General features: G+C 36.8%; 1 long non-coding RNA gene across 1 annotated transcript; it reads right to left on the bottom strand.

Moving 5' to 3' along the window:
* Positions 1-13610: 13610 nt before the first annotated feature.
* On the bottom strand, positions 13611-19992 carry LOC116421149. The gene is made up of 3 exons (XR_004231455.1): positions 19936-19992; positions 17819-17925; positions 13611-13660 (listed from the first exon to the last, which is right to left on the bottom strand). It is a non-coding gene; the product is annotated as an uncharacterized LOC116421149 (long non-coding RNA).
* Between the last annotated feature and the right edge of the window lie 578 nt (positions 19993-20570).

Below are 20570 nucleotides of genomic sequence, written 5' to 3'. Positions count from 1 at the left end.
GGAATTGGCCTGACTCACCTCATTGTTAAAAGAGCCATCTGTCAGAATTGATTATTGTATAGTTTTGCTGTTGCCGCTTCCATTCACAAAACGGGCAAATGTTACAAAACAGATCTTGATTTATTATTGTATTCATTTTCTATTTTTAAGAAAGTGATGAAGAAAGAAGAAATGTTAAGTTGATGCCACAGATCTTGCCCAGGGTATCTGGGCACTGGAAGGGAGTTTGTGAGCTGAAAATAAATGAATGTCTCTAAGAAAAATTAATGATGGTAGAAGTATAAGTAAACTATAAAAATTCTATTATTATTATCATGAATATTGTTGTTATTAATTAGTCTTCTAATGAATAGGACTTTTGCCTATAACATATCCTCTCCTCCAATGTGGTCGTCTAGTCTCCATTTGAAGATTTATAATTTGGGGTGAATTTATCCCTCTCTGGGACAACCCATTCCACTGAGGGACAGCTCTGCTTAGGGGGCAGTTTGCCTTTATATTGACCCTAAACCTGCTTTTCTACAGATCTGTAGTCCATTTGTATTCTGTATCCCAAGCCTGTGATGGAGGAGCATGTCCTGAATATAATACCTCACATATTTCTTGGGCAGCTGTGTGTGGGTCAGGAAGAGGTTTCCATTTTTAAAAGTGTCATAGAGAATATCACAGATGAATTTTTGAGCAAATTTCTTTACAATTCAAAAGGACTCCATTATGAAATACATTTAGATATTCCTTAGGAACTAATGCTATTTCAGAGGTAGACTTTCCTTTTATAGAGAAAGAAAATCAGACTGAGAAAGGAAATAAACTTGTCCAAGGTCACACAGTGAACTAATATCAGGAACAAATCTCCAAATTCAACCTTTAGCTCTCTCTGCGCTGCCTCTTTCTATCACTATCCTGGTGACGGCATTTGTTCAAGGTCAAGAGAGTGGCAAAGTCCCAGGATGCAGAGCTAAGATTCCTGACTCCCAGGCTGTGAAAGGTAGACCATACTCAAAGTCAAGAGAGAATTGGGTTGATATTCTAGATCTTATTACCTGTAATTTTGAAACCCCAAATCTTAGTCTTACTATATATGTAGTCTTAGGCAAGTGACTTCACCTACTTAAGATTCAGTTTCCACATATGTGAAATGGGGATAATAATACATGTCATCAATCTTTTAGGTTTACTAAAATCTGAACAAAACTCTTCATAGCTACAGAAATGAGAATTATTAGCATGATTCCAAATATTAAGATTCTCAAAAGAGTAGTCCTGGAACATTGAACACAAACATGCTTAGGACAACAGAAAAAAGCCTAAAATCACCCTGGAAAATAAATGAAAAGGAGATAGGACTGTTTTGTAGGGTCAGTATTCTTACAGAGAAAGTGTTTACCTTTTATTAAAAAAAGAGTAGCAACATGAGAGTCCTTGTTACTTGGAACGAATGCTTCATTGAGCACTCTAGGCAAATATTAAAGACTATAAACTCTCTGGACCCAGCCACCACCTGTGGCAAGTGGATGGGCTAGCTAGGAGCTGCAGTAGCCCCTAATCAACTTCCTAGTACATTGATCATGTGTCCTTCAAAACCTGAGATAGGTTGATTCTTTCTCAAGCACAAAGGATTTCAGGGAAGAGGCATTATAGCCCATAGGATTAGGCTTGAGCAGATGGACTCCTCTTTCCTTTTGCCTTAGTCCTGACATGAAGGAAAATGACTGTTGAGACAGATATGGAATGGACCCTGGAGAAAAAAAAAAAGGTTTCACTCACACAGACATACAGACACAGACAGACAGACACACTCACATCCACACCCACATATATCTACACACATACATAGACACACATGCCCCAGTGAGATGCCTGGTCTCCTTTATCTATTTTCCAGAACAAGTGTTTTTCTAATTATAGCTCACATTTTCTTCAATTTTTAAATTTGGCTTTATTTTATTGTTTCTTGATATTTCATAGAGTCATTCGTTTCCACTTAATTCAATTCTTAAGGAATTTTTTCAGTGAATTTTTGTGCTTTTTTCATCTGTCCAATTCTGTTTTTTTAAAGATGTTATTTTCTTCAGTATATTTTTTTGAGTATGTGTGTATCTCTTTTACCATGCTGTTGACTTTTTCCTCTTGATTTTCTTGCATTGATCTCATTTCTTCCTTAATTTTTACTTTGCTACTTTTATTTAATTTTAAAAATCATTTTTGAGCTCTTCTAGGAATTCTTTTTTGGACCTGAGATCAATTCACATTTTTCTTTGAGAGGCTTTGTTTATATTTTGACTTTATTTTCTTCTGAGTTTATGTCTTGGTCTCTCCTTCCAACTAATGAATCACCTTTTTATGATCAAATACTTTGTAGTAGTTGTTGCTCACTTTTTCAGCCTACTTTTTGACTTTGAATTTTGTGTTAAAGTGAGTCTCTAGTCAGAGGCACTCTAAGTGTCAGATTTTTTAATGTTGCTGTTTTCAGTGCTAGTACTGGGGAATCTGCAAGTTTTTGGTACTTCCAAGGTAGTGTGATCCTGGAAGAGGTATAATCACTGTTCTCCTGATCTGCACTATAGTATTTCTTAGGGATAAGCTCTTCTTTCCCTGTAGCTAGAAACTCTAGCATTCTATCTTTGCTCTGAAACTGTGACCAGGGCTCCTATTCCCTTGTGAACAACCCTCAGCACTCCTTTCCAACCTGATATTGTGACCGTTAGTGCAAATGAGTGATAAAGCTGGCATTCAGTGTCAGCTGTATACAAATGCTAGCAAAGGGTTCCCTGTAATGTCTTTCTGACCATTTGTCCTACTATTTTACTGTCTCTGAGTTGAGAGCTATTGAAGCTACTGATTTAGCCATTGTTGCTGCTACCAAGTGTGTGGGCATAGGTTCACCTCCCCTCCCCCGTCATATACTTTTGCTGACCTCTAACTTTTCTTAAGTCCCGAAAACTAAGTTTTCTTAGTCCTGAAAAATGACTCACTCTAACTTTTTGTTGGTTCTGATACTTCAAAATCATAATTAATGAATTATTTTAAGATTGTTTGGAGAGGAATGTTGAGAAAGTTCAGCTGCATTGCCTCTAATTCCCCATCTTTTGGGTTGACTCCTTTTCAAATTTCCACTTTACTTTGAAACTGTGTGCTGTGCTTTGTGGGGAGATAATTGAAGATTCCTGGACAAGGCTTCTTTATTTTATGTGTATTGCATTCCAATTTTGCTGGTAATTTTTCTTATTCTTGTGAGAAGTCTGCTTTGATCTGGATTTATTACTCCTTAGTGGATCATTTCTGTCACCTGGCATCTTGAGATAATTTTTCTCATCCTTTGTAATGTTGGATTTTAAAAATAATATATTTTAGGAATAGTAAATCTTTAAATTTTTTCCTTTTGGATCCTTCAGATTCTTTATATTTGTGTATTATAATTTGTTTCTGCTAGGCCAAGTATGCTTTCTTTGCCTGTTAACTCTTTGGTTTTTATAAAATTTCTGAGAGGTCAGAAATTCTGAAATTAATGCATTCAAACTCATTTATTTCTCTGTTTTCTAATTCTTGGGATGATTCAGTAATTTTTTTAGTACTTTTATCTTTCTCCAGTTGATCTGTTTTGTCTGGAAATCTATTCACTACTATCATAAGATGATATATCATTGGTTGGTTAGGTAGTTTTTTATAAGTGTTTTTAATTCTTGTTTCTTTTTGTTCATGATTTCTTCCATATTTAAAATATCTTTTACACCTAGCTTGATTTTCTTATGTAATTTTCTTTTTTGATGTCTTCAATGTTATTTCTTAACTGTATTAATTTTCTTTTTTTGGAGGTAATTGGGGTTAGGTGACTTGCCCAGGGTCACATAGCTAGGAAGTGTTAAGTGTCTGAGACCAAATTTGAACTCAGGTCCTCCTGACTTCAGGGCTGGTTCTCAATCTATTGTACCACCCAGCTGCCCACTTGTTATTAATTCTTACTTAATTTTTTTGAGGATATCACTTGGTAATGTTTATATATTTTTTCCATCTGTGTTTCTTCTGGTACTCTCACTAAGACAATGACATGAAAGTTTGCAGAAGACAGTCTTGCTCTGTATACATAAGGTCATAGGATCATAGATTTAGGAGTGGAAGGCACCTTAGAGGCCATGTGGTCCAAATTCTCTCATTTTGCAGATGAAAAAGCTGAGATCCATGAATGTTAAATAACATATTCATATCAAAGAGGTAGAGTCAAAGGTGATATGGAATTGAAAGATCAATGACCATGGAGGGGGTAGGACAATGTTGGGAGAAGGAAGCACAGTGGGAAAATTAGTGAAGATAGAATAATTGGGACACAGTGAGTTATGTCTGGAACATTCTAGGAACAAGTACTGACAGTTAAGCTGGTGCCTTGTATCATCCTGCTCAGTGACAGCATCCTTTTCTATGGGAACACATTTTCTCATATTTTCTTCATGTTAGCAGTATCTAGTCTATCCAGAAACATTTGCAGTGATATTAACCTAGGAAGTCCTGGGGCTTTCACAGGATTCACTACAAAGTGGGTCCACTATCTCAACTTAATTGGAACTTGGATGGATGTACACTGGTCCTTTTATTCTTTTTTTTTCCAGAGGCAATTAGGATTAAATGAATTGCTTAGGTTACTCAACTAGGAAATATTAAGTGTCTGAGGCTGGATTTGAACTCAGGTCCTCCTGATTCCAAGGCTCCATCCACTGTGCTATCTAACTGCATCCTTTTATGCTATTTTGATTGGTATGAATGGCACTTCTAATACCTACTATTCCCAATGCTCTCTATCCTCACATGTGACATGGGAGACACTGGCATAGGACTGCTTAACATCAGAGAAGGTACTGTGGTCTAACAGAAAAGCAGAATTCAATTAGCCCAAAAGAAATGTGAGATGTGCAAAATTAGATAATCCATCCCCAAAGTCATATGGACAAAGTCCGATTTGTGGCAGAGCATTCCGAGTTCATACTGGTCTGATCAGCCACAGTCAGATACACTGAAACTCAACTCTAACGTTGTGATGTCATTTTGATCCTTATTGAGAACGAAGGACAACAACCAACCAACTAATCCTCCTGCTGCCTACGTCACCCCCTTCTCTCTCCTGATCAGAAGATCTTGCCTAATATTTCACAGGACAGATTGAGACTCTTTGCCAATAACTTTCATCCTCTCTTCTTTAATTTCTTCTGACTTTTACTGAACTCTCAGGAGCATAAAGTGTTCATCTCCTTGCTAATGGCAATTCTTCTTGGCAACAAATATTTGTTAGTCAACAAGCATTTTTTTCCTGAGGCAATTGGGGTTGTGTTATGTGTCTGAGACTAAATTTGAACTCAGGTCCTCCTGACTTCAGGGCTGATGCTCTATCAACTGTATCACCTAATTGCCCCTGTCAGCTAGCATATTAAACACTTCTTATATTTCAATTGTTGGTATTGGAGCCTGGAAGGCTCCAATCCAATCTCAGACACTTACTAATCTTGTGAGCCTGAGAAAATCATTTAACTTCTGTTTGCTTTAATCCCTTGGAGAAGAAGATGGCAAACCACCACAATATTTTTGCCAAGAAAACCCTATGAACAATAGTGATGGCTGTAATCCATGGGGTCATGAAGAGTCAGATAGGACTGATGACCGAACAACAAATCTTCCAAGCACTGCTCTAAGCACTAGAGATACGAAAAAGGTAGAAATGTTACTGCCCTCAAGGAGCTTACAATTTATAAAATGATTGGTTCTATGTAAGATATATACACAGTAGTTGGAAGGTAAGAGAAGGGGATGCACTGGTTGCTAGGGGAAGGGGAATGACCAGGAAACACCTTTTGAAAAATTGGAACTCAAAATTGAGTTGTAAAGGAATCCAGACATATCAGGAGGCATCAGTGGGGAGACAGAACATTTTGGGCATGGGATGGTACAATATGAATGTGGGAGATAAAACATCATTTTGAAGAGGGGTAAGTATAGTGGATTATGGAATGTGTGAAAGGAAGTAAAGGCTAAAGGAAAGATAGAAAGGGGACTGGTTGTTACCATTCAGACATCTTCAGTTGTGACTCCATTTAGGGTTTTCTTGGCAGAAATACTGGAGTAGTTTGCCATTTCCTTCTTTAGCTTATTTTGTAGATGAGGAAACTGAGGGAAATAGGGTTATGTGACTTGCCAATTTTCTACAGTTAGTGTCAGAGGTCAAATTTAAAGTCAGGAAGGTGAATCTTCCTAACTCCAGGCCCTGTGTTCTCCTCCCCCCCCCCTCACATCCCCCCCCCGCATCATCTAGCTGCTTCTAAGAAGGGCCCTGTTTAGGAAGAAATTTTAATTGAAACAGAGGAATTTATATTTGATCTTGAGTGTGATAGAAAGACATTGAGGCTCATCAAGCTCTATTTGTTCTCTTGATCCTATCTCCTCCTTTCTTTTCTGAGTTTGTTTCTTTCATCATTCTTATTTCTTTCCCTAATTTTCAGCCTCTATCGACTGGTTTTTCCCTATTTCCTACAGAAATTTTCAAATGATTTTATATTTTCCCTTAATAAATTTGATCGAATGGATTTGGCTCTTTTAAATAATAAGGTGATTCATGGCAATTCTAATACATTTGTGATAGAAAATGTCATCCACATCCAGAGAGAGAACTATGGAGACTAAATGTGGATCAAAGCATAGTATTTTCACCTTTGTTGTTTGTTTGCTTGTTTTTTTCTCTTCTGTTTTTTTTTTTCACTTTCAATCTGATTTTTCTTGCATAGTATGATGACTGTGGAAACATGTTTAGAAGAACTGCACATGTTTAACCCATATAGGATTGCTTGCTGTCTTGGGAAGGGGAAAAGGGGAAGAAAGAGAGAAAAATTTGGAACACAAAGTTTTGCAAAGCTTAATTTGAAAACTATGTTTGCATATATTTAAAAATAAATATTATAATAAAAATAAATTTTTACATTTGAAAAGTGATCTAAAATCTGGCATGTTCTTTTAAGCTGGCAATATTTTAATTTTTTTCAAGTTTTTTCATTCAAGAACTTCCATGATGTAGTAAACCAATGATAATGAAATGATTTAATACATGTAAAAGAACATTGCAACTATATTGATAAATATCTCTGATTCCTTTTGGTCCCGGATCCATGGCTCTTATGAAACCATTTAGAAAAGCCTGTTAGGTTTTTAGCTATCTCTGTTTCCTGATCCTAAATTTATAGAGATCCCTTTCTATTTCAATTTGGGAGAAAGGAACAAACTCAATCTGTCCCAAAAATGTGGGACAGATTGTCTGATTCCCTTAAGAAAGGTATGTCTTTCTGTAGGCACTTGTATGATTGATGAACACTTTTACATGGTTTAACTATAAAAATAAAATAATCATGAAGTGTTTTTGTTGTTGTTATTAGGTACATATTCCCATGCTAGATGTCAGAAAGAAATTTCTAGACCATATTCACTCCTTAAAACCAGGGCCAGGACATCATTGCCCAAATGAATGAGGGCACTGAATCAATCATCTGGCTCATTCAGACCCTATTTTCAAGACCTTCCTTCATTTTAAATGATTTCTAAGAGGCAGATACAGTTCACCAGTGAAGGATGTGAAAAATGTGCTTGAAAGGGTAATTACTTTGTTAAGCTATAGGAATGATAGGGAATAGGATGAGCTTCCAATTACATTAGTTTGAAGCTAATTCAATACATATATCCATGGAATCTCAGAGCTGAAAGGGACTGAGAAAGTTATCCAATTAGATCCACATTAAATAAGAAACGCTTCTGTGACATTCCTGAAAAGCACTCACTCATTTGGTCTTCCTTTGAAATTTTTCAGGGACACATATTTTACAGTCTTATGGAATAGAACTTTTTCTCTTTTGGGATAGCTTTGTTAGGAAGGTTTTCCTTTTGTCAAGCTAACATTTACGTTTTTTTGGCAATTCTCACTCAGTTTCTTCCATGGATCTTCCTGTGGTATGACTTAACTACTCTTCACTTAAATTGATAGCTTCCAAACTTTATGTAGTGCTACTCTTTTTTAGCCAAAAATTGCACTCATCACTTTTAATAAAACAATCAATGCATATATTTTTCTTAATTCATGTTTTCTTCACATAAAACTGATACTTCATTATAATTTTATTACACAATAGATCTTAAATATACAATTAAATATTATATATCAATGTAAATGATCACTGTACTGAATTCACTATCAAATGATCATAGCTTTAAGATTGGAAATCTATCTTTGACAAAGAGACCTAACTCAGTTTCAATTGATCAATGATGGACAGAAGTAGCTACACCCAAAGAAAGAACACTGGGAAATGAATATAAACTTTGCATGTTTGTTTTACTTCCCGGGGTATTTTTACCTTCTGAATCCATTTCTTCCTGTGCAACAAGAGAACTGTTTGGTTCTGCACACATATATTGTATCTAGGATATACTGTGACATATTTAACATGTATAGGACTGCTTGCCATCTAGGGGAGGGGATGGAGGGAGAGAGGGGAAAAATTGGAACAGAAGTGAATGCAAGGGATAATGTTGTAAAAAATTACCCTGGTATGGGTTCTGTCAATAAAAAGTTATTATAATAAATAAAAAAAAGAAATTAAAAAAAAGAATTGGAAATCCAAACTTTCACATTTTATAAGAATTGTGACTTGGAGAAGTTAATTGAATTCCTCAAGATTACAGAGATGGGTGAACAAACAAAACCAGAATCTGAAGCCAGGTCATTTGACTTCAAGTTTCATACTCTTTCCACTACACTCTACTGTCTCAGAAAGGCAAACGAGAAAGTACAAAGATGTCAGGCAGTCCCCCGACTCTTTAAATCTCTGTGAACCAGGAACATGGGTCTAGGATTTGAAGAAAGTTGTTGAGATATTGGCTTATTCTCAAATAGTGGGTGCCCATCCTCCTGATTGTTCTACAGGACCTAATAAATCTCTGAGTCAATGAGAGATTTGGATTAACACTAAGTGGATCAGTAAGGTAATGTCACCCTGGCACTTCTACAGGTACCCTGTCCAAAGGTAATAGAATAGACTCCAGTCTTGCCTATTACTGGGTGGAGAAGGGGGAAGGATATCAGATTACCTTATGGATTCACCATTGCTCTGTGTCCAGACTGACCTTCCAGTAAATGGATCTAGTTTTTTTTTTTTAACTATCTGCTGTTAATGTCTCTGCCAAAAGCAGGAAGAGAATATTGGTATCCAGGAGATAGGTATGCGTGAGGGAATGTCAAAGATCCATCTTTCCATTGACCATAACCTGATGGTGGCTCTCTTCTGTTCTGCCATCCTCCCATCATTTGGAGCAAATTCACCATTTTAGTCTTGCTTTTGTTGACTTTTATTTGAACTTTGTTTACATTTTTAAACAGTGGATATCTTTGGCCAGGAATTGTATTAAAAACATTCCATAACCTTGGCCATTGCTTAATTTTTACACCTTTACTTCCTTAACCATCTCCACCCCAAGCCCAGTGGATGCTGGTCCATACTTTGTAAAGTTGGTTGGGGTTCAACTGGGGTATGACAAAGTCAGTTGCTCTTATTATAATTATATTAAGCTGGCAGTAGCTTTTATCAACTCAACAAACTATTTACTAAGTGCCTGCTCTAACTAGAACATAATTCTGGGGAAATGCAAAATTCTTGTGAAACATAATGATCAAATTCATCAGCCATTCCTCAGGCCTTCAAAGGCCCCCAAGTTCTGGACAAGACCATAGAATTTCAGAATGTTTGACTTGGAAGAGACCTCAGTAACCATCTAACTCTAACCCTATTTCAACAAAGATTCTTCACTATAATATACTTGATAAATAGCTAGTCTTTCCTCAAAGATTTCAATGAGAGATAAACTAGTATCTCCTCAAGAAAGCCATTCCATTTGTGAATAGTTCTGATTTTAAGATGTCAAGCCTAAATTAGGATTTTTATAGCTTCTACCCTTGCATCTGTTCTTGGGATCAAATACATCAAGTCAGATCGCTCTTCCTCATGATGTATTTAAAAAAAAAACTTAAGGACTTTCCTAGGCTGAACATCTTCTGTTTCTTCAACCTGTCTGTGTATATAATCTCAAGACCTGTCAACATTCTGGTTGTCCTTCTCTGGATACTCTCCAGCTTATCAGTGTGTTTCATAGATCATGGCACCCAGAACTGTTCACAATATTCCACATGTGATCTGACTAGGGCAGAAATAGTTCAAGTAAGTGCTTATGATGTCCTAAACTAAGGCAGAGGTAGAATCTGTAAGATGTGACATCTTATTGGATAGAGGGAACATGGGAGAATGAGGAATCAGGGCTAACTTTGAGGTTTCACACTTGGTAACTGAAGTTATCTTGATGTCCAAGAGGAGAGAAGTGTGTGTGATAGAGCTGGAAAGATAATGAATTCTGTTTTGGATTTGTTAAAATTGAACTGTCCCTATGGATTTTTTTAATACATCTGTTTATGGACATCTTCCTATTAGAATGTAAGTTCCTTTTTGGGCAGCGATAGTTTTTTTTTCCTTTTCTTTACAACCTTTGCACTTAGTACATTGCCTAATACATTGTAAGTACTTAATAAATGCTTTTTGATTAACTGATATGCATATGTGATAATCATTTGTATAGAAATGAATATTGGACTTCGGAGAATTGATGTGCTTTACAGAAAGCATTTAGAGAAAGAAGAGAAGATGGGGTCCAGGAAAGAGTTCTGGTATACAACCATATTTAGATGGTCATTCAAGAATGATGATCCTGCATATGAAGCTGAGGGGGCGGCTAGATAAGTAGAATTAAAAGAAGTTAATAATCATAAAAATGTAAAAAAGAGTTTCCAAGGGGAGAAAGTAGCTGGAGTCATTAGATACTGCAGAGTTCTAAAAAGATGAATGCTTGACAGGACTATACCTTTCCCAGCCATCTTTAAAATGGGTATCTCAAAAGTCAGTGCAGCTTTAAATTATTAAAGTTTCAAATTGTACTAAGACTTTTAGGACACCTTGCTCCACCCACATTTGACTGACTTCCTTTTCCCTCATTATGTCCCAATGCTTCCTTTCTGTGACTTCCCTCTTGCTTCTGTGGCTTCTTCTCTATCACAAGTGTGAGAATTAGCAAAAGCAGAGCCATTCAAAGGGATAGATCTTGGATGTCAAAATGGCCCATAGAGCATAAGGTTCTGCTTGTAGCCAGGGCCTGCAACAGGTTCATTTTATGATTCTTGCAATGACAAACTCTTCCCTCCACACAATGATTTCATAGGATTCTTTTTTGTTCCTGAACTTCCCAGTGATATGTAAGCTCTTAGCTCCCACTGCATGAACAGCTTTGAGTGCTAGGCTGAGGGACTAACACAGCTAGAGAATCATTAAATAGTTTTTAAATAGGGAAGTGCAATAGGCTTGCCATGTTGGATGAAATTCTTTGGGGACAGATACATGGACCTGAGTCCCTACAGGGAGCTGTAGGGTGGATGGTGTATTTCCTGGCTAGTGGAATCTCACCTTTCATTTGTTCTGAATCACAGTCAAGAAAATGGCTGGGAGACCTTGGGACTGCTTTTTCATTTGATTCTGCCTTGAGTGAGTCATGGAGCAGTCAGATAACAGCCATGCAGTATCTTACTGCCTACATTCCTGCCTTGTCCAAGTCCTTGTCACCTAAACCAGAAAGACCTGAGGCTTTTTTTTACCCTTTCATCTCTGGAACATTGGCCGTTTTCTTAGTGACTATCTTATGGGCCTCCCTATTTCAGACTGGCCACAAAGAGATGTAATGTCCCAAACTACTTAGCAGATCTGGAAGCATAATCAAGTTAATTTTGCTATTGTTTTTGGAAAGGATATACCAAGCCACTTTCCCATGGCCATTCTTGTACCTTGCCAGACCACAGTATCCTTCCCTGGTCACCACACTCCTTTTGTATTTCTCTCAATCTCTCTCTCTTTCTCTCTCTTCCCTCTCTCTCTTTCTCTCTCTTCTCTCTCTCTCTTTCTTTCTCTCTCTTCTCTCTCTCTCTTTTCTCTCTTCTCTCTCTCCTCTCTCTCTTCTCTCTTTCTCTCCTCCCTCTCTCTTTCTTTCCTCTCTCTATCTCTCCTCTCTCTCTTTTTATCTTTCTCTTTTTCTCTCTCTTTCTGTCTCCTCATTCTCACTCTTTTTCTCTTTCCCCCTTTTCTTCTGTCTTCTCTCCTCCTTTCCATTTGGAAAAATTAAGTATTAGTCAGGCAACAGTTTATAGGGTGGTTTGGAGATGGATACATTAGAAGTAAGCAGAGTAGTGAGGTGCAATAGAAGGAATCTGGGGTTTGCAACTACGGGATCTGAGTCTGAACTCGGACTTTGCTAATACCTATAGAATATTCTTCAAGTCACTTCTTCACTTTAGATCTCATTTTTTTTTAATCTATAAAATGAAGTGGTTCTAGTTCTAAATCAATATTTTATCATCTCTCCTTTATATTCTATTTTTCTGAGACTCCTCCCAGCTAAGACATTCCATGCTTTGTGCATGGTCCTTCCCACTGCTACAGTTCATGTTCTTTGTTCTGAGATCCTGAGCTCTGGCATACTATATTCTATGTGTTAAGATCTGACATTTAATGTTTTTTCAAGTGTTTTGATTTTTCTTCCAATTTGGACATTGCATGACTTGGCAGATCTAATTATAACCACATGCTCATGCAGTATTTGGGTACATCCCTCCCTGGCAACCATGATACCTTATGCTTACTTCAGATCTGGGGGCAGCTAGCTATACTTGGTGAGTAGGGAAGGTCAGAGAATGGAACCATATCACCCCCCAGTGGACACAGTAAAATCTCAGGCCCATTTTGTTCCCATGGCATTTCAAGATCTCCCTCCAATCATTATTTGGGAAACATAGGCAAGATGGTAGAGAGGGAAAGGATTTTTAATCAATGATCTTTATTCAGAGAATTCAAGTGGTTCACACATCACCCAGCACGACAGATATACATGGAAAAGGCTGAGCCAAATCAGAACAAAAACTACGACCAAATCTCTGGGTTCCCCCAGAGGACTTGACTATTTTGTAATACCCAGAACTGAGTTGAACTTAAATGTAACTGGACATTTCCCAAACTCTTCAAAAGGTGATTCTATGCTTTCTGTTTAAAATTTTAGGAATGGTTATCTGTACACACATTTCAACTTCTTCTTTTGGACAAATCTTAATATAAGAAGGCTTTTCTTTATAATCTTCCTAAATGTACCTTCCAATGACTGACCCACTGCTTTTGTTTCTATACCCTATGGACAGCAGATCAAATTATTTTCCACAACAACTCCTGAAATACTGGAGGATAACTATTATATCTCATACAAGTATTCTCTTGATCAGAGTTCTGTGAACTCTTAGAAATGACATAGCTTCTTGGGCTCCCATTGCTCTAATTTTTGTTCTTCTTTGGCTTACTCCTGTTGTCAGCCTATTCAGGATGCCACAGTTGATTTTCTTCAACACGATTTTCTTAAGAAATCATATAAACAGCAAGAGACAGTCTCATCATTTATTAAAGAATCAGGCTGACCAATCATGGTGCTGCTCGAGGATATTTTGGTTCCTTAGCATCTCCCCTCTTTTTTTTTTTTTTTAACACGGATAGGAACATTTCTTTTCCTATAGAAGAAATAAAAAGAGCACTGTGAGTTACCATCATTACAAAAATCGTGACCTTGAGGCAGGAAAGAAAACTCTTCCTGGAAAGTCATTAGAACAAGGACAAAATAGGACATTAGAGTAGGGAGTAACCTTAAAACACAGAATGTAAAATTTGGAATGAACCTTAGATAAAAAGTATCATAATGTCAGCTAATTCATAGATGATCATATTTTTTTGAGTCAGAAACTTCTTGTTTTGAACCAAAATTTGAGTCTTGGCAATTTCTGCTCATTGCTTTTTGTTTCTTCCTTTTGGAGCTAAGCAAAACAAAATATTCTTACTACCTCAATAATCCTTCCCATATTTAAAGTTAGTGATTAATATCTCCTCCCCTAAGGTTTTCTCTTCAGCTCTTTCATTTTCTGTTCCCTGAGTTAAACACAACCACAGTTTTCAAACGGCATCATAATTGGGTTGATCTTTTTCCTCTGAATAAAATTAAGTGTAGCTTGGAATTATAATAGATAAGAGTGAGGAACCTGGGATTTGAAAGACCCTGAATTCAAGTCCAATCTCAGACACTCACTAGCTATATGACCCTACACAAGTCACTTAATCTATTTGCCTCACTTTTTTCATCTTCAAAATGAATAATCATTGCACCTTTCTCCCAAGGTTGTTGTATCATATGAGTTAATAATTGTAAAGTGCTTAGCCCACTACCTGACACATTGAATGTGCTACATAAATGTAGGCTACTATTAGTTTTAAGTGCCTCAGAGTCCCTCCATTCTTCCTGTCTTATCTTCCCCCAAAATTCTTAATTCCCATATGAATTAAATCCACTGCTATGCTAGGAATCATGGCTTCTTCGGTTTAATCACCTTAATTATTGCTTCTGCTGTATATTAGCTACTCTGTTTTTTACACAAAGAAAAATGTTACATTTTAAACTTAACATTGAATATCAATACAACCAAATTTGTTCAAGGACTATAAATTACTTACTTTTAATGCATAACATCATCACATTTTCATGACCCTGAATTTGGACAATAAGACTAGTCAGGAAAAGTCTAGTAAAGAATTCTTAACTTGGAAGTCTGTGAACTTTTTTTTCTTCATGTTTTGTTGACTATTTCCATTTCCTTTGTAATCCTGTATTTTTTGTTTTATGCCTTTAAAAACGTGATTCTGGGAAAGTGCCACCAGACTGCCAAAGGGATTCAAGACTTGATTTCAATCCTTGATTTAAAACTTTATTCAGAGCTTCTCGAGAAGTTCTAGTCAATTGGAAACCATATGTTTAAGATATAGGTACATTTTAAACTCTGCATTGTAAGGGCATTTACAGCTCTGACATTTTGTGTTCTCCAAGTTGCTGATTTTTACCTTGGAACCTGGTGGATTTCTAAAATTCAAGGTCATCTTATTTTTGTTTGTTCTTCCCTATTGCTGATAAAGATATGTTTGTTTCAACAACTAAGCCAGACCATGGGAAAATTACCAAATAGTTCAAAATTCACCTTAGCAAGACATGTTAATGTATTGAAATAATGCACTTGGAACAGTTTAAGATACCAAGTCAAGCCCAGAAAATTGGAGTTCTTCCTAATTATTCACATTGAGGAACACAAGTCTGCGATTAGTACAGTATATCAAGCTTGGGTAGTTCCAAAATCTCCCAGTCCCCAAGAAGGAGGAGGCCTCTGATATGAGACAAAGCTAGGGTATAGTTTTAGGATAATTTGGAAATGTGTCCTATGCAAGGAAAAAATCTAAATCTTAATCCTCAATTTCCTTCTTACCCCTCAGATTCCATAGTTTCACTAGGCTCAGCCTTCCCTTTCATCAAATTGTTCCTTTGGAATGGAAGATCTTCCCCTTTCCTCAAGTTGGTCCAAACTATATTCATCCTTCAAGTCTCACTTTTTCCATCCCCTCTTCCTCCTTTACTACTCATTGACATCTTCTTCCTTTGAACTCCTTTGTTGCTATTGTCCTTCAGTCATTTCTGTCATGTCTAATTTTTTATGATCCCATTTGAGGTTTTCCTGGCAAATATACTCGTCTTCTTTGAGAATGAAGGATGAATGACAATTGGAGGGGTGTGCCATTCCTTTTCCAGCTCATTTTATAGATGATAAAACTGAAGCAAACAAGATTAAGTAACTTAGGAAGAGATTCTTAGCTAGTGAGTGTTCAAGGGCAGATTTGGTAGCCTTTAGAAAAGAGCAGTAAACAACAAATCTGATTTGCATTATAGTTCTTTTGTTCATGATCTGTGTGATCTTAGGCAAATAAATTATATTCCCTTGAATTTAGTTTCTTCTTTTTAAAAATACGGAGTTGATCTGCATATTCCATAAAATCCTTCCAGATCTGAAGATTCTTTTTGAAGAGACTTTTCAGATTTGATTTAATTCAATTCAACAAGATTTATTATACTCTTCCTTTGTGCTTGACATTACAGATACAAAAGAACCCCATAATAAAACAACCTTTGTCTTAAAGGATTTTAATCTTTGAGTAAAATACAAAATGTATATTCAGTAAACCTAAAATAGTTGAGGGAATAGGGAGAATGGTTCAACCACTCAGAGGATTGGGAAAAATCACTTACTTTGTGCAATAAGTGATAATTGAAAAAAAGTTTTGATGGAACTAGGTGTCCAAGAAGCAGAGCTGTGGAGGGATGGCATTCTAGGCTTAGGGTATATCCCATGGAAAGTCATAAAGGGAGAAGATGGAGTTTCAGGTGAAAGGAACACCAAAAAAGTCAGTTCGGCTGAGAGTAAGAGTTCATGAAGGAGATTAATAATGAATCTATGAGTACACATCTTGTTTTTTTAGCCCTCCTGATTCTTTTATTATTTCAGGTGTATGTGTTTAGTGTCTCCAGCTAGAATGATGAGAACCCTTGAGGAAAAAGAACATACCAAATCTTGGCCAGCCACTTACTGAGGTCCTAATCCATATCTGGCCACTAGACCCAGATGGCTCTGGAGGAGAAATGAGGCTGGTGACTTTGCACAGTCCCGTCTCACTTAAATCCAATTCACTTGCATATCATGGCGTCATCTCCCTGATGTCTTGCTCTTCTTTGAGAGGACAAACAACAGAGAGGAATCAGAGTTTAAATCCATGACTTAAAGACCATGCCCTAACTCTTATACCCTTAACCTGAGCATAAATGTAACATTTATTGAGGTATTGATGAAAGGATTATAGAACTCAAAACTTTAGCTCTAGATAGGAATTCTAGAAACAACACTTAAAGACCATCTAGTCTATGTCTTTCATTTGACAGAAGAGAAAACCTAAGTTTATAGAAGGGAAGTAACCTACCCAAAATCATGAAGTTAGTTAGGAGCTGAGTTTGTACTAGATCCCAAGTTTCCTGACTCTAAGACAAGGGCTGCTCCCCCTTCCCTGCCATGTTGTACATGTGAAAGTCTTATGAAACTTCCTCATTTTTCATTGAATTTTTCCTTGACATCATTGTAGTGGTAACCCAACTGATATAATTTCTTAATGTCCAGTTGACCCAGCTAATTGTGTGGAGTTTGTTCATGTCTGGACAGATATTAGAAATTAGAGGCATCATTGTATGGTAGAAAGAACACTGGATTAGGTGCTAGTCTCAGACATGGGATTGAATCCCATTTCTGTAAATTATTATCTGGGAGGCCTGGGGAATATCAACACTTCCTCCCTCAAGGTCCCTGTCACATGAAAGTTTTGGACTAAATCAAGGTTTTGTTTTGTCTTGTTTTTAAAATTGTGTATGTCTCTCTCTCTCTCTCTCTCTCTCTCTCTCTCTCTCTCTGTGTGTGTGTGTGTGTGTGTGTGTGTGTGCATGAGAGAGAGAAAGAGAAAGAGAGAGTTTGATGAAGCCTATAGACTCCTTTTCATTTTGTTGCCTCCTTTTATAATTGAATGAAATGAGAAATTTCTGTTTGAGGTTAGTGAAAATAAAGACATTTTTTCCCCATCCAAACTCATGGTCCTTACAAAGTTTTCTCAACTGATCCATTATGGGGGACCAACCTGGAGACCCAAGATTAAGAACTACTGTGTTAGATGATCTTTAAGGTCTCAAGTCCCCATGTCTAGGAAATAAACACATTGAGCTTTAAAAGGTTAAATCTAAAGAAAGTCACAGTAATACTTACCTAATTTCTGAACACAGCAAACATTCATTGTTATAAGTATGTCCATCAGTGCCACAGACAGGATCATAGTGTCTGGGGCATCCAATTAATGGGTAATTGCATTTAGCCTAGAAGAGCAATAAAACAGTTTGATTCTCCTCCTCTATCACAGAAACCCACCTAGAGCTGGAAAACTCCCAAAAGGGGTCACAAAAAGTTGGACATGACTAAAAATGAAGATAAATTAGAAATAATCAATAGAGGGAAGGCACTAGAATTATGGGGGACTGGGAGAGACTTCCTGTAGAAATGGGGTTTTAGCTGGAATAAGTACTTAGTAGGGATTCCCATCTACAATGTACCTGACAAAAATTCATCTAGCCTTGGCTTTACCTTTATTATGCTACAACACTGCCATGACTTAAGTTTATGTTTCACTATGGTCCTGTGTTCTTGGACAAGTTACTTGTTAGAATAATGAAAGGGGTGTTTAGTCTCTGCTAAAATAATTTCCATTGATGGGAAGCTCTCTACCTCCCAAGGCAGACAATTTAATTTAATTTTTTATTTTATTTTATTGAGGCAATTGGGGTTAAGTAACTTGCCCAGGATCACAAGGTTAGGAAGTATAAAGTGTCCGAGGCCATATTTGGACTAAGGTCTTACAGAACTCAGAGTCAACACTCTTATCTACTGTGCCATCTAGCTTCCCCAATGATTTCATTTTAGGACAATTCTAATTATTAATTCCCCTCCTTAGATAGAGCCAAAATATCTCTCTTTGTAGGTATCCTTCATTTATCTTACTTCTATTTTCTGGAGCTAAACAAAACCAGATGGATCGCTCTCTATATGACAACCATTCAGCAGTCACACGTCTTTTAAATCTACTCTTCCTCAGGCTAATTTTCATAATGTCCTTAAATTAACTTCCTGTGGCATAATCTTCTGTCCCCTCATCAGTCTTCCTCATTCTTTCCTTGTTTGCTGCAGTTTCCAATGTCCTTCCTAATGTAGGTTGCTCATAATGGAATATAAGAAATGCTGTAGATGGGGTATGACCAGAGCAGAGTCTAGTGGACTATTACTTCTCTTATTCTTGATATGATATCTCTCTTAATGTAACTTAGAATTGCATTTGTATAACCTTTGCCTTTAGTTCCCCATCTATAAATGAAGAAATTGAACTAAATGGATTCTCATGTCTTTTCCATTTATTATTCAAAAACTTCCCTTTTGCACCTCACTTTCCTCTCCAGCAAAATGAAGGAAATAATCCTGCCTTTCACCTCATTGGAAGACTTTTGTGAGATTCAAATGAGAGTATATTGGAAAGGAGAAAGCACTATATAAATGGAGATTTTAAATGGAAGGTATCCAGCGATCAATCTGAAATTAGGTTGGTAGAGAGAAATCTAGCTTGTTACTCACAGTTGAAACAGAGAAATAAACTCTGGGGAGTGCTCTGGGTTCCATAATTTGGGAGCTATTAACTCTTTCAGAGAATCTTTCCTGTCTCTTTCATTTTGTTTAATTTTTGTTCTTTTTAATCAATAAGTAGATTTTCATAATCATAAAAGACACTGAAATAATCATTGTTAAGAGAAAGAAAACAATCACTAACATTTGCTTCATTACAGACAATGTCATTGAGTTTTACAATAGGAGTACTAGGAGAAATCTTAGAACAAATAAAGTAGACTACTCAGAGCAGCAAGGGAATTCAGAACAAAGAACACAGAATGTTAGAGCTAGAGCTCTGCTTAAAACACAGAATGCAAAGTTGGAAGAGACCTCAGAACATAGCATACAGAATGTCAGAGCAGAGCACAGTGGATCAGAGGGAAGGGAAAATATAGAACATAGAAAGTCAAGCACAGAACATAAAATGTCAGAGCTAGAAGAGGCCTCAGAACACAGAATACAGAATATATACTGAAATAGTAGATAGATCTGGAAGGGATCCTAGAACACAAGACATGGAATGTCAGAGCACAGACCACAAAATGTTAGAGGGATCTCAGAACACAGAATACAGGATGTTGGAACATAGAACAAGCAGACAGAGCTGGAATCAATGATCCCTTTACCGCGGCATGGGAAATGTACTAAAATAAAAAAGCAGAAATTCTTCTTACATCTCGTGCTCGTAAAGCAGTATGTGCAGTATCTAGGAAACAAATTATAAAAAAGTTAGGTTTTCCTTGTGTGTAGAACTGATACTTTGAGGGTGGGGAAGGGGAATAAGGGAGCCAGAGTAGTCTAGATTACAGTCCCAGCCTCTCCACCCACCCCTCTATACATATCTCTGCAGCCTTCCTGCTGCCATTGCAATGATCTTCCCACAAACCCTAGTCCCAGCAAATGTAGTAGAATTATACAAAAGTCCAGTCCCATAAACAAAGACACAGGTATTTTTCTATGCATTATTTCACTCACAAATCTTTGGCTCTGGGAATCAGGACATCTGGGGCTTTGTCATTACTGTGCTAATCAATCATTATGTAACTTGAACAAATCTCTTTCTGTAGTTACATTTCACTTTCAGTTAAACTAGATAATCTAAGGGGTTCTCTTCTAGTTCTAACATTTGATGTTTAATGTTCAAAGGTCACTTTCAGATCTAACACTCAATGTTTTACATTTTATGTTTTGTGTCTTATGTTCTACATTCTATTTTTTTCTTTTAATTTAATCAAAGTTTATTGAGATTCTATAACATTGGGGAAATTTATTGAGATTCTATAATATTGGGGAAATGAATGGGGTAAAA

Source organism: Sarcophilus harrisii, chromosome 2 (genome assembly GCF_902635505.1).
Source record: "Sarcophilus harrisii chromosome 2, mSarHar1.11, whole genome shotgun sequence".
NCBI classification, from domain to species: Eukaryota; Metazoa; Chordata; class Mammalia; order Dasyuromorphia; family Dasyuridae; genus Sarcophilus; species Sarcophilus harrisii.
The sequence above is the reverse complement of the archived record's forward strand: the minus strand, read 5'-3'. Positions and strand labels throughout refer to the sequence as shown.